This window comes from Dendrobium catenatum, unplaced genomic scaffold, assembly GCF_001605985.2.
Source record: "Dendrobium catenatum unplaced genomic scaffold, ASM160598v2 fragScaff_scaffold_1278, whole genome shotgun sequence".
Classification (NCBI taxonomy): domain Eukaryota; kingdom Viridiplantae; phylum Streptophyta; class Magnoliopsida; order Asparagales; family Orchidaceae; genus Dendrobium; species Dendrobium catenatum.
This window is the reverse complement of record NW_021319740.1, coordinates 5,009-15,845: the sequence shown is the minus strand read 5'-3', so window position 1 is coordinate 15,845 and position 10,837 is coordinate 5,009.

The following is a 10,837-nucleotide window of genomic DNA, read 5'->3' as shown; positions in this document are numbered from 1 at the left end:
AGGTAATGTTTATGCTGATTGGTTAGCTAATAAGGGTTCTTCTCTTAATGGTTATGACGAGCTGGATATTATCAATTTAGATCATGTTTTTAAGGGTATGCTTCTCATGGATAAGGCTTGTATGCCCCATATCAGGTATGGTTGATCATCTTGGTTTTTTTCTAGTTGCTCTGTTTTATTCTGGTTTGTTGCAGCTGAGGTTTATGGTTTTACTCTTTATTGTCTGGTGGCAGTTATCCTTTTGCTGGTATTAAATTCCCATGTTGAAGAGTTATGTGATCTCTCTGTGTGGGTTTTTGGTGGACTGCTCGTCTGAGAAGTTATATTCATTCCCCTGGATGTTGAATTTAGATTTTTCTGGGAGTGTTTTGGGTCATGCTAAGTATTTTTACTTTGTTAATCTGGGAGATTTTGGGGTCTGGGTTAATTGGCCTATTTTGGTTGTGTAGCCTTATATAAGGTATGGTTAATCATCTTGGTTTTTTCTAGTTGTTCTATTTTATTCTAGTTTGTTGCAGCTGGGGTTTATGGTTTTATTCTTTATTGTCTGGTGGCAGTTATCCTTTTGCTGGTATTTAATTCCCATGTTGAAGAGTTACGGGATCTCTCTGTGTGGGTTTTTGGTGGACCGCTCGTCTGAGCAGTTATATTCATTCCCCTGGATGTTGAATTTAGATTTTTCTGGGAGTGTTTTGGGTCATGCTAGGTATTTCTACTTTGTTAATCTGGGAGCTTTTGGGGTCTGGGTTAATTAGCCTATTTTGGTTGTGTAGCCTTATATCAGGTATGGTTGATCATCTTGATTTTTTTCTAGTTGCTATGTTTTATTCTAGTTTTTTGCAGCTGGGGTTTATGGTTTTACTCTTTATTGTTTGGTGGCAGTTATCCTTTTGCTGTTATTTAATTCCCATGTTGAAGAGTTACAGGATTTCTCTGTGTGGGTTTTTGGTGGACTGCTCGTCTGAGCAGTTATATTCATTCCCCTGGATGTTGAATTTAGATTTTTCTGGGAATGTTTTGGGTCATGCTAGGTATTTTTACTTTGATAATCTGGGAGCTTTTGGGGTCTTGGTTAATTGGCCTATTTTGGTTGTGGATGCTTATGACAATTTTATGCATTGGAATGGGATGTTTCTGCAGGGCATTTTTTTGGTTTCGGTTGATTATAGTAAGTTCTTCTATAGTAAAGAATTTACTGGGTTTCTTACTTTGATTAACTTCTATAGTAATCTCACTGTTTTTTTGAGGATTCCTTGCAGGTATCTTAACAAGTATCGTTATTTGAGCTTCAATGACCGCAAGGTATCCATATTTTAGTTATTGCATTTCTTTTTCTTATATCGTCTTCTTTTTTGCAGGAGAGCTGTGCTAGCTGAATGAGACTATTTTTCTTCTCCTTTTTTGGGTGCTGTCTACTCACAGCCCGAGCAGTTATTTATGTTCTTTTTGTACTCTTAGAAAAAGGATCCACCGGCTCGTAGGTTTTTTGGTTTTCTTTTTATCTTGTAGCTCTTTCGAGCAGTAGAGAGCTGGAGGAACCTTCTAAGGACACTGTCACCGATTTTTTGTTATTAATGCGTAGGCCTCTCTGTGAGTTTTAATCAAAAAAAAAAAAAAAAAATGCAAATGATTATGATGCATCATATCAGATCATTGATCTTGTATTTAATTTTTGTATATGATGACAAGTAAATTTCTCAAAAATAAGCATCTATACTAATAAGCAAAAATTAGTAAAATTTTATTGAGCTTTATATAATGTTATATATTTTAATTCTATGATTGAATTGTTGGAATTTGGTCTCATGAGATGAGGTTGTTGATAAGGGTTTGAAACCTTCTTCTCATCTATTTAGATGCACAAGCAAGCACTAAATGACTTGAGAGAGGAGGTGGCATTAAATAAAAATTTTTATATTTTATTTAGAAAGAAAATAAACAAATTTTCAATAAGATATATATGTAGTTACACTTTTTTTTTGTTAAAACTCACTCATGGGGCCTATGCGTTAATTATCAAAAAAGCAGTTACAAGGTCCTTATAAGGAGCCTCCAGCTCACTACTGCTCGAAAGAGCTACATTTAAAAAATAAAAATCAAAACCTATGAGCCGGTGGTTCCTTTTTCTATCATTACAAAAATAATACGCAATTAAACAATGTATGTGAGTCAACAGAACCCAAAAAAGGAAGCTCATGATAAAGACATTCCGCTCCATCTTCCTACAAAAAAAGCAAAAACCACATCCAAAATATTCCAAAAAACAAACCAAAGTTACCTTGCAGGCATAGTAGATATTACCACAAAAATAGTATAATTTCCTGCAAGTCATAGTCACAAAAGCATTATAATGATCATGGAAGCAAACAAAATTAAGGGAAACCAAAAGAAGATAAGCCCAGTAATGCCGATTCTCCCAAAGCTTCGCAGCAGCATAGCTAAACACCACATCCCCCACATTAGACATACCAGGATGAAACATCTTGGCAATAGCATCCTTACCAATCTTACTACCCGAGAGATTAATTAAAACAACTTCAAAAAAAGAGAACTTCCCATAATGAAAGTCACCACAAGAGATACTATCACTACAAAAATAACCAGAACAGCACATACTCCCCCAGCATAAATAAAAACCATAGAGATCCCCCCTTTCCAGAAAGCCAACATCCAAAACAGGGGCAATATCAGCAGCAATAATAGGGTAAATCCAATCCTTATAAAAGACGACATATAAAAGCTCAGACCACAACCAAATCCAGTCATTAATAGCAGCAGTTGTATACTTCCCCAAGAAATTCTTTAACCCACCAGCACCAAAATTCCCCAACGACGACAAGAAAAAATCAATAGTAGCATCACACAGACTAAACTCCTTAAAGACCATCCAGTGATTTAACATAAACCACAAAAAAACATGTGACCCCATCTCCAGAGGATGATAATAGTACTGCTACTAATAATAATAAGGAAACAGAGAAAAACTAACTTAAACAGCAAAACCAGCAGTCACCAGAATTCAAACCAAAAAAAGCACCAACCGCCACTTAAAATACAGAAAATAGAAATTAACCATACCTGACATGGGGCAGAGAGGATTTATCAATCAACAACAAACCTTTAAATTTAGTATCTAAATTCCGAATATCTACTTCTTCATAATCATTTATACAAGCTCCTTTCTTAGCTAACCAATCAGCACATCCGTTTCCTTCCCTAAAAATGTGAGATATTTTAAAATTCATAGCATTTAAAAGTAGTTTAATTTTTCTGATAATATAAAAACATTGAGCATTTCTAGTAAAACCATCTTTTATAATTTGAACCAGCATCATAGAATCAATTTCAATCCACACCCAATTGCAGTCCCTCTTCCTGCACAGATCCAAACCCAGTAACAACTCATTCGCTTCAGCCACCAGCACATCCGTTTGCTGCAAGGGAGCAGCAAAAGCAGCAACAATATTCCCATTGCCATCCCTAATGAGGCCACCCACACCAGCCTTTGTCAAACCCATCATACCATCAGTGTTAAGTTTCACAAAAGGATGTATAGGTTTCCTCCACAGAATAAAAGTTTCTTTAGAAGAACTGTTAACACAGTCCACATTAATACCACAAATTCTTGCTAAGTTTTTACAACTGGAAAAAGTCTTAAGGGAAATAATCTTATAATTATACAACTGTAACACCTTTCTTTTAATATTATTAATAACTAAAGACACCTCCATCTTAATATTTTCATGTTTAGCCTCGTTACGAGCTTTCCAAAGATACCATAAAATAAGAATCGGCAACAAGTTAAAACAGTGACCTTTGGTAGAAAGTAACCAGCCATCTAACATATCATTAACAGTATAACAATTGGACAAAGAAAACTTACCCGCTATGTTGTTGAAATAACACCACACTTGTCTAGCCACTAAACCATTCACAAAAATATGATCCATATCCTCACTATTGGCACAACAAAAACATTTGGATGCCAAGATAAAACCTTTTTTTTTGTAGCAGATTATCAACAGGAATGAAACCTTTTAAACTTCTCCAAACAAAGGTAGAATAAGTAATAGGAAAAGAAGTATGCCAAATAGCCACAAATCTAGGACATTTATCATAAGAAATAAGCACTTTATCCCAAATCTTGTAAAAATGAAACATACCATTCACTGTGGCAGAGCATAAAATTTTATCATTGCAATTAATTTGTAAAGGAATATTAATGATAATATTAACTAAGCAATTAGGCAGGCAATTGTTCAACTTCTCCACATTCCAGACATTTTCCTGAATAAAAGAAGAGACTTTAATAGTATCCAAGGTATGAGTGAAGAGGTAAGAATCAATAGAAAAATCACCCAGCCATTTATCTTGACAGAAGAAAATATCACCCCTACCTAAGCCCCACTGAATTAACTTCTCAGCTTCACCCTTAACATTACATAATCTTTTCCACGTTAAGGAATCAGAATTTCTAAAAACACAGAACGACGGATGTATATTACTACAGTATTTCACGTTCATATAACGTGCCCATAAACTAACGTTAGTTCTAAAAGAATACCAAAGTTTGTAAGAGAAAAGAATAGCCATTTCAAACAAACTCTTACAACCCAGCCCCCCTTCATCCAACACACCACAATTTTTCTTCCACGCCGACCAGTGAATAGCCTTAGAGTTATGTTTAGAACCCCAGAAAAATTTATTAATCAATCTTTATAATCTAGTACACATAGCTTCAGTTGGCATAAAAGTATGGAAGAAATATATGGGAATAGAATTAAGAACAGACTTAATAAGAACCAAGCGGCCACCAAAAGAAAGAAATTTGGATGACCAATTTGCCAATTTTTTTTTAATAATAGTGAAAATGTCTTAAAAAAGAAAGTTCTTCTTTTTACCTTTGTAGATAGGAATTCCCAAGTACTTGATCGGCAAGTTTTTAGATTTAAAACCACAAACCCTTTGGATCTCCTGAATTCTATTCTGACCTATAGAAGTTGCACCAATAAAAATACTTTTTTCTCTACTGAAAACCAAACCACTAACGGCACTAAATTTATCCAAAAACTTCATTAAAATTTTAACAATTTTAATAGAACCATTCGCAAATAAAATAAAATCTTCAGCAAAACTCAAATGACTAATAGGAAAGCCTTTTCTAGTATGAAAATTCAATTTATTATTCTTGGCAAAAAGGTCCTCCAAACCTCTAGATAAATATTCCATAGCAATAATAAAAAGAGCAGGAGAGATAGTATCACCTTGACGAAGACCTTTGGAAGATTTAAAATACCCATGACTTCTACCATTGATAATCACAGAAAAAAAAAAACAGTTTTCTACACTATTTTTAATAAGTAAGATGAACTTTTGATTGAATCCAAAAAGAGAAAGAACTTTATAAAGAAAGTTCCATTCCATATTATCATAAGCTTTCGTTATATCTAACTTCCAAATAATGTTCCCACCATTAACCTTTGTATTAATATTGTGAGTAAGCTCTTGAGCAAGTAAAACATTATCACTAATACTATGACCTTTAACAAAGCCAGTTTGATTCAAAGATATAATTCTAGGTAAAATCTTCGACAATCTATTAGCAAGAATTTTCGAGTTTAATTTATTAAAAAAGGAACACAAACTTATAGGTCTAAAATCAGTCCAAGCATTAGCTCCCTCTTTTTTAGGAATAAGAGCAATATTAGAAGAAGTTTACAAAATTTCATTAAGAATTCTAATATTTTGTTAACATAAATAGTTCCATGCACAGTGTTCAGCTAGCGACTTAAGTTCATGTTTAGGTAATTGACGCGGGAGCGTCTATTTCATGAAAAATATTTCTTTTCCCCTTCGTTTTGTGTTGCTCCGTAGTAGCCGACAGTGTAGCCTGTTGTTAGTGTTGCCTTCTTTTGTTTTGTATAAATAGTTCCTCGTAGAAGAAATAGGCATGAAAGATTTTTCCCTTACAGAATAAAGAATTCTATTCTTGGCCATTCCTCTGTTCTTTTTCTCTCTGTTTCCTGAAGATTGTGCAGGTGGTGGAGATCGAGAACATTGCGATTGGAGACTGCGTATACGAGCAGGAATTTGAAGGTGCCGTTGAGTCAAACACCTCGGCTAGTTGTTCTTCTCCAAGACGAGCTCCGGTGACGATCAGGGTCAACCGGCGACGGATTCGGTGAGGAGCGATTGGCAAGCCGAATCGAGTGGCGGATCGGCCTCATTTGGTATCAGAGCGTGGGCAAGATGCCTCCTCGCAGAAATCATCAACGACCAGTACATGAAGTTGTGATCGAAGAGTTGCGACAAGAAATTCATCAGTTGCAGCAGCAATTGGCAAGAAGAGGAGCTCGGGAACAGACAGACCATCAAGAGGAAGAAGAAAATGTTAATCCGTTTCATCAAGAACTATCCAGTGACGAAGACAACCGTAGACAGGGATTAGCTCGTGGCAGACGTGCGCCAAGAGATGATGGAGGAGTAAAAATCGATCTTCCAGAATTTGATGGAAGAATGGACCCAGATGAATTCTTGAACTGGTTGCACACTGTGGAGCGTGTTCTTGATTATAAAGAACTTGCTCCTGATCGGATCGTAAAACTGGTGGTCATCAAGTTGAAAAAAAATGCTTCGTTGTGGTGGGAAAATCTGAAGCGCACACGAATGCGGGAAGGCCGAAGCAAAATTACGAGTTGGGATAAGATGAAGAAGGAGTTGCAACGCAAGTATTTACCTGATTATTATAGACAAGATTTGTTCTTGAAATTGCATCGGTTGCAACAACAACAACGAACGGTGGAGGAATATGTGGCTGAGTTCGAACAATTGTCTCTAAAGTGTGATCTAAACGAACCACATGAGAACACCATCGCAAGATTCATTGAGGGGCTTCAACCTTCAATTGCTAATATTGTCCAGCTGCAACCGTACTGGACTCTTCAAGATGTTGTTAACCTTGCACTCAAGGTGGAAAAACAACAGAAAGGCCCCAAACCATTTTACCACAAATTGCGTGATAGTGGTGCTGAGGGAAGTTCCAAACCGACTAGACGTACTGAAGGAGGAGCTTCTACTTCTGTCGAGAACCATCCTACGATGAGCCGACCCACTCCTGTCAATCAAGGAGTTTCCGCCCGAAAATGTTTTAAATGCCATGGGTTTGGACATATTGCTTCAAATTGTCCGACTCGAAGAACGATTACATTAATCGAAGAAGAAGACAGAGAGGTCGACAACACTGTTCCGATTGAAGACAACTTGCATGATGCAAGTCAGCCACCTAGTAATCCCACAGTTATAGCTGCAGATGAAGGACCTCTCTTGGTACTTCGAAAAGTTCTTAGTATTCAGAAGGGCGAACCTGCGCAGCGCCACAATCTGTTCAGGACCAGATGTACCATTCAAGATCGCGTCTGTCAAGTAATCATCGATAGTGGGAGTTGTGAGAACATTGCATCAGCCACCTTGGTAGAGAAATTACAACTACCAACCATCTTACATCCCAAGCCTTACAAGCTTTCTTGGGTTCGAAGGGATAACGAGTTAGAAGTCTCTCGGCGATGTCTCGTTAACTTTTCTATCGGGAAATTTCAAGATCAAGCATGGTGTGACGTGATCCCTATGGACGCCTGCCACCTCTTACTGGGAAGACCGTGGCAATATGACCGAAAGACTGTACATGATGGGGCTAGCAACACTTATTCTCTCATGCAGGCGGGAGAACCAATCATACTACTTCCGTTAGCAACGTCCCAAGATGACATGGCCACCGACCAACTTGTTATCAGCAGGGCAGAATGTCATCTAGCCATACAAGAAACTAGCCACTGTTATTTGGTACTCCTCAAGGAAGTTGGTGATGACATCTGTTTCCACCCATTAGAGGTACAGCCACTTATTGCAGAATTTCAGGAAATTTTTGTTAATGAATTACCTGCAGGTCTACCACCAAGCCGAGATATTCAACACGTAGTGGACTTAGTACCAGGCGTGACCTTACCCAATCGGCCTCCCTACAGACTCCGGCCTGAGGAGCATGAAGAATTAAAGCAACAAGTAGAAGGATTATTGGCCCAGGGATTTATAAGGCCAAGCGTAAGTCCATGTGCAGTTCCTTCTTTGCTCGTACCGAAGAAAGATGGAACTTATAGGATGTGTATTGATAGTAGAGCAGTGAATAAAATCACTATTCGCTATCGTTTTCCTATTCCTCGGATCGATGACCTCTTTGATCAACTGCAAGGGGCGACAATTTTTTCCAAAATAGATCTGCGTAGCGGCTATCATCAAATTCGAATCCGAGAGGGGGACGAATGGAAGACGGCCTTTAAGGTCAGAGATGGCCTATTCGAATGGTTGGTAATGCCGTTCGGTCTTTCCAACGCCCCGAGCACGTTCATGCGATTAATGAATCAGATATTCCAACCTTTTTTGTGTAAATTTGTGATCATCTACTTTGATGATATACTTGTCTACAGCAGTGACTGCCATAGCCATTTACAACACTTAAGGCAGGTGTTCCAGGTCTTGAAGGAGCAAAGGCTGTATTGCCATCCTCAGAAGTGCCATTTCCTAGGCAAACGCATAAAGTTTCTGGGTTTTATACTCTCTGTAGCTGGAATTGAAGTCGACCCGGAGAAGATTGAAGCTATTGTAAGCTGGCCTACGCCCCAATCCTTCACCGACGTGCGGAGGTTCCATGGCCTGGCCTCATTTTATCGTCGATTCATTCAAAATTTCAGCACCCTCGCTGCCCCTCTCACAGAATTGCTAAAGACAGACAAATTCCTTTGGACCAAGGAAGCCGAATTCAGTTTTGAACACCTGAAAGAGAAAGTGACGACGACACCAGTGCTTCGATTACCTGATTTCAACAAGCTGTTTCAAGTTGACTGTGATGCATCTAATGTGGGAATTGGAGCCGTCTTGAGCCAAGAAGATCAGCCTGTAGCTTATTTCAGTGAAAAGCTGAATGATTCGCGTCAGAAATATTCTACCTACGATAAAGAGTTTTATGCTATTGTGCGTGCTCTCCACCATTGGAGTCACTATCTCCTAAGTAAAGAGTTCATTCTCTTTACTGATCACGCTGCTTTAAAATTCCTCAACAGTCAGAAGAAACTTCGCGGTAGACACGCCATGTGGGCTGAATCTTTAGCTGCATTCCATTTTGTGTTGAAACATAAGTCGGGTAAACAGAATCAAGTGGCAGATGCCTTAAGCAGGCGGCATGTCTTGGTTCAGGAAATACAGGCTAAACTCACAGGTTTTGATTACATCCGAGAAATGTATGCAGAAGACGTTGATTTCAGGGACATTTGGGAGAAGTGTCAAAGCCAGGCATATCAGTTTTATCAAATCCGAGATGGATTTTTATTCTTCCACAATTGCATCTGTGTCCCTAGGGGGTCTATCAGGATCGCCTTGATATCAGAATGCCATGATGGCGGATTGGCTGGTCATTTCGGGCGAGACAAAACCTTGGCCCTGGTCAAGGAAAAATTCTACTGGCCGGCTATGCCTAAGGATGTAGGCAGATATGTTAAGGGGTGTAGAATTTGCAGACAGGCGAAGACAACAGGAACGAATGCTGGGTTATATTTACCTCTACCTGTTCCTCAGAATCCATGGGAAGATGTTTCAATGGACTTTGTGCTAGGACTACCCCGGACTCAAAGAAATAAGGACTCTATCATGGTGGTCGTAGATAGATTTTCGAAAATGGCACATTTTGTAGCATGTAATAAGACGCTTGACGCCACCCATATTGGCGATCTTTACTTTCAGGAGATAGTGCGTCTCCATGGGATTCCAAAAACCATCACTTCTGATCGAGACGTTAAGTTTCTAAGCCACTTTTGGAAAACTTTATGGGGAAAGTTGGGAACTCGATTACAATTCAGCTCAGTAGCCCATCCACAGACGGATGGACAAACCGAAAATGTAAATCGGAGTTTGGGCAATCTACTACGCTGTTTTGTAGGAAAGAATCTGCGACAATGGGATTTAATTCTAGGCCAAGTTGAGTTTGCATTCAACCGGTCTCCAAACAACACCACTAGACGCAGCCCCTTTGAAATTGTCTATGGAAGTAATCCCTTAACTCCTCTTGATTTAATTCCCATTTTAAATTCCTCATCCTACAGCTTGGACGGCGAACAGAGGAGTATTGAAATAAAAGAATTACACAAACAAGTGCAGGCCGAGATTATCAAACAGAATTCCAAGTATCAAACAAGAGCCAACAAACACAGGAAATCAGTGCAGTTCAATGAAGGAGATCTCGTCTGGATTCGATTAAGGAAGGAACGGTTTCCTCCAGGATCCTTTGGGAAGCTGAAACCAAAAGCTGAAGGACCTTTTAGGGTCATCAAAAAGATAAACGACAATGCATACCAAATCGATTTGCCGGGTGATTACAATGTTTCAGCTGTGTTCAACGTAGCTGACCTAACTCCTCATTTTGAGCTTGAGTCTTCTTCCACCCCGGTAGAATGACGCGGGAGCGTCTATTTCATGAAAAATATTTCTTTTCCCCTTCGTTTTGTGTTGCTCCGTAGTAGCCGACAGTGTAGCCTGTTGTTAGTGTTGCGTTCTTTTGTTTTGTATAAATAGTTCCTCGTAGAAGGAGTGTGCATGAAAGATTTTCCCTTACAGAATAAAGAATTCTATTCTTGGCCATTCCTCTGTTCTTTTTCTCTCTGTTTCCTGAAGTTTGTGCAGGTGGTGGAGATCGAAAGCATTGCGATTGGAGACTGCGTATACGAGCAGGATGAGAATTTTGAAGGTCGCCCGTTGAGTCAACACCTCGGCTAGGTTTGTTTCTTCTCCACAG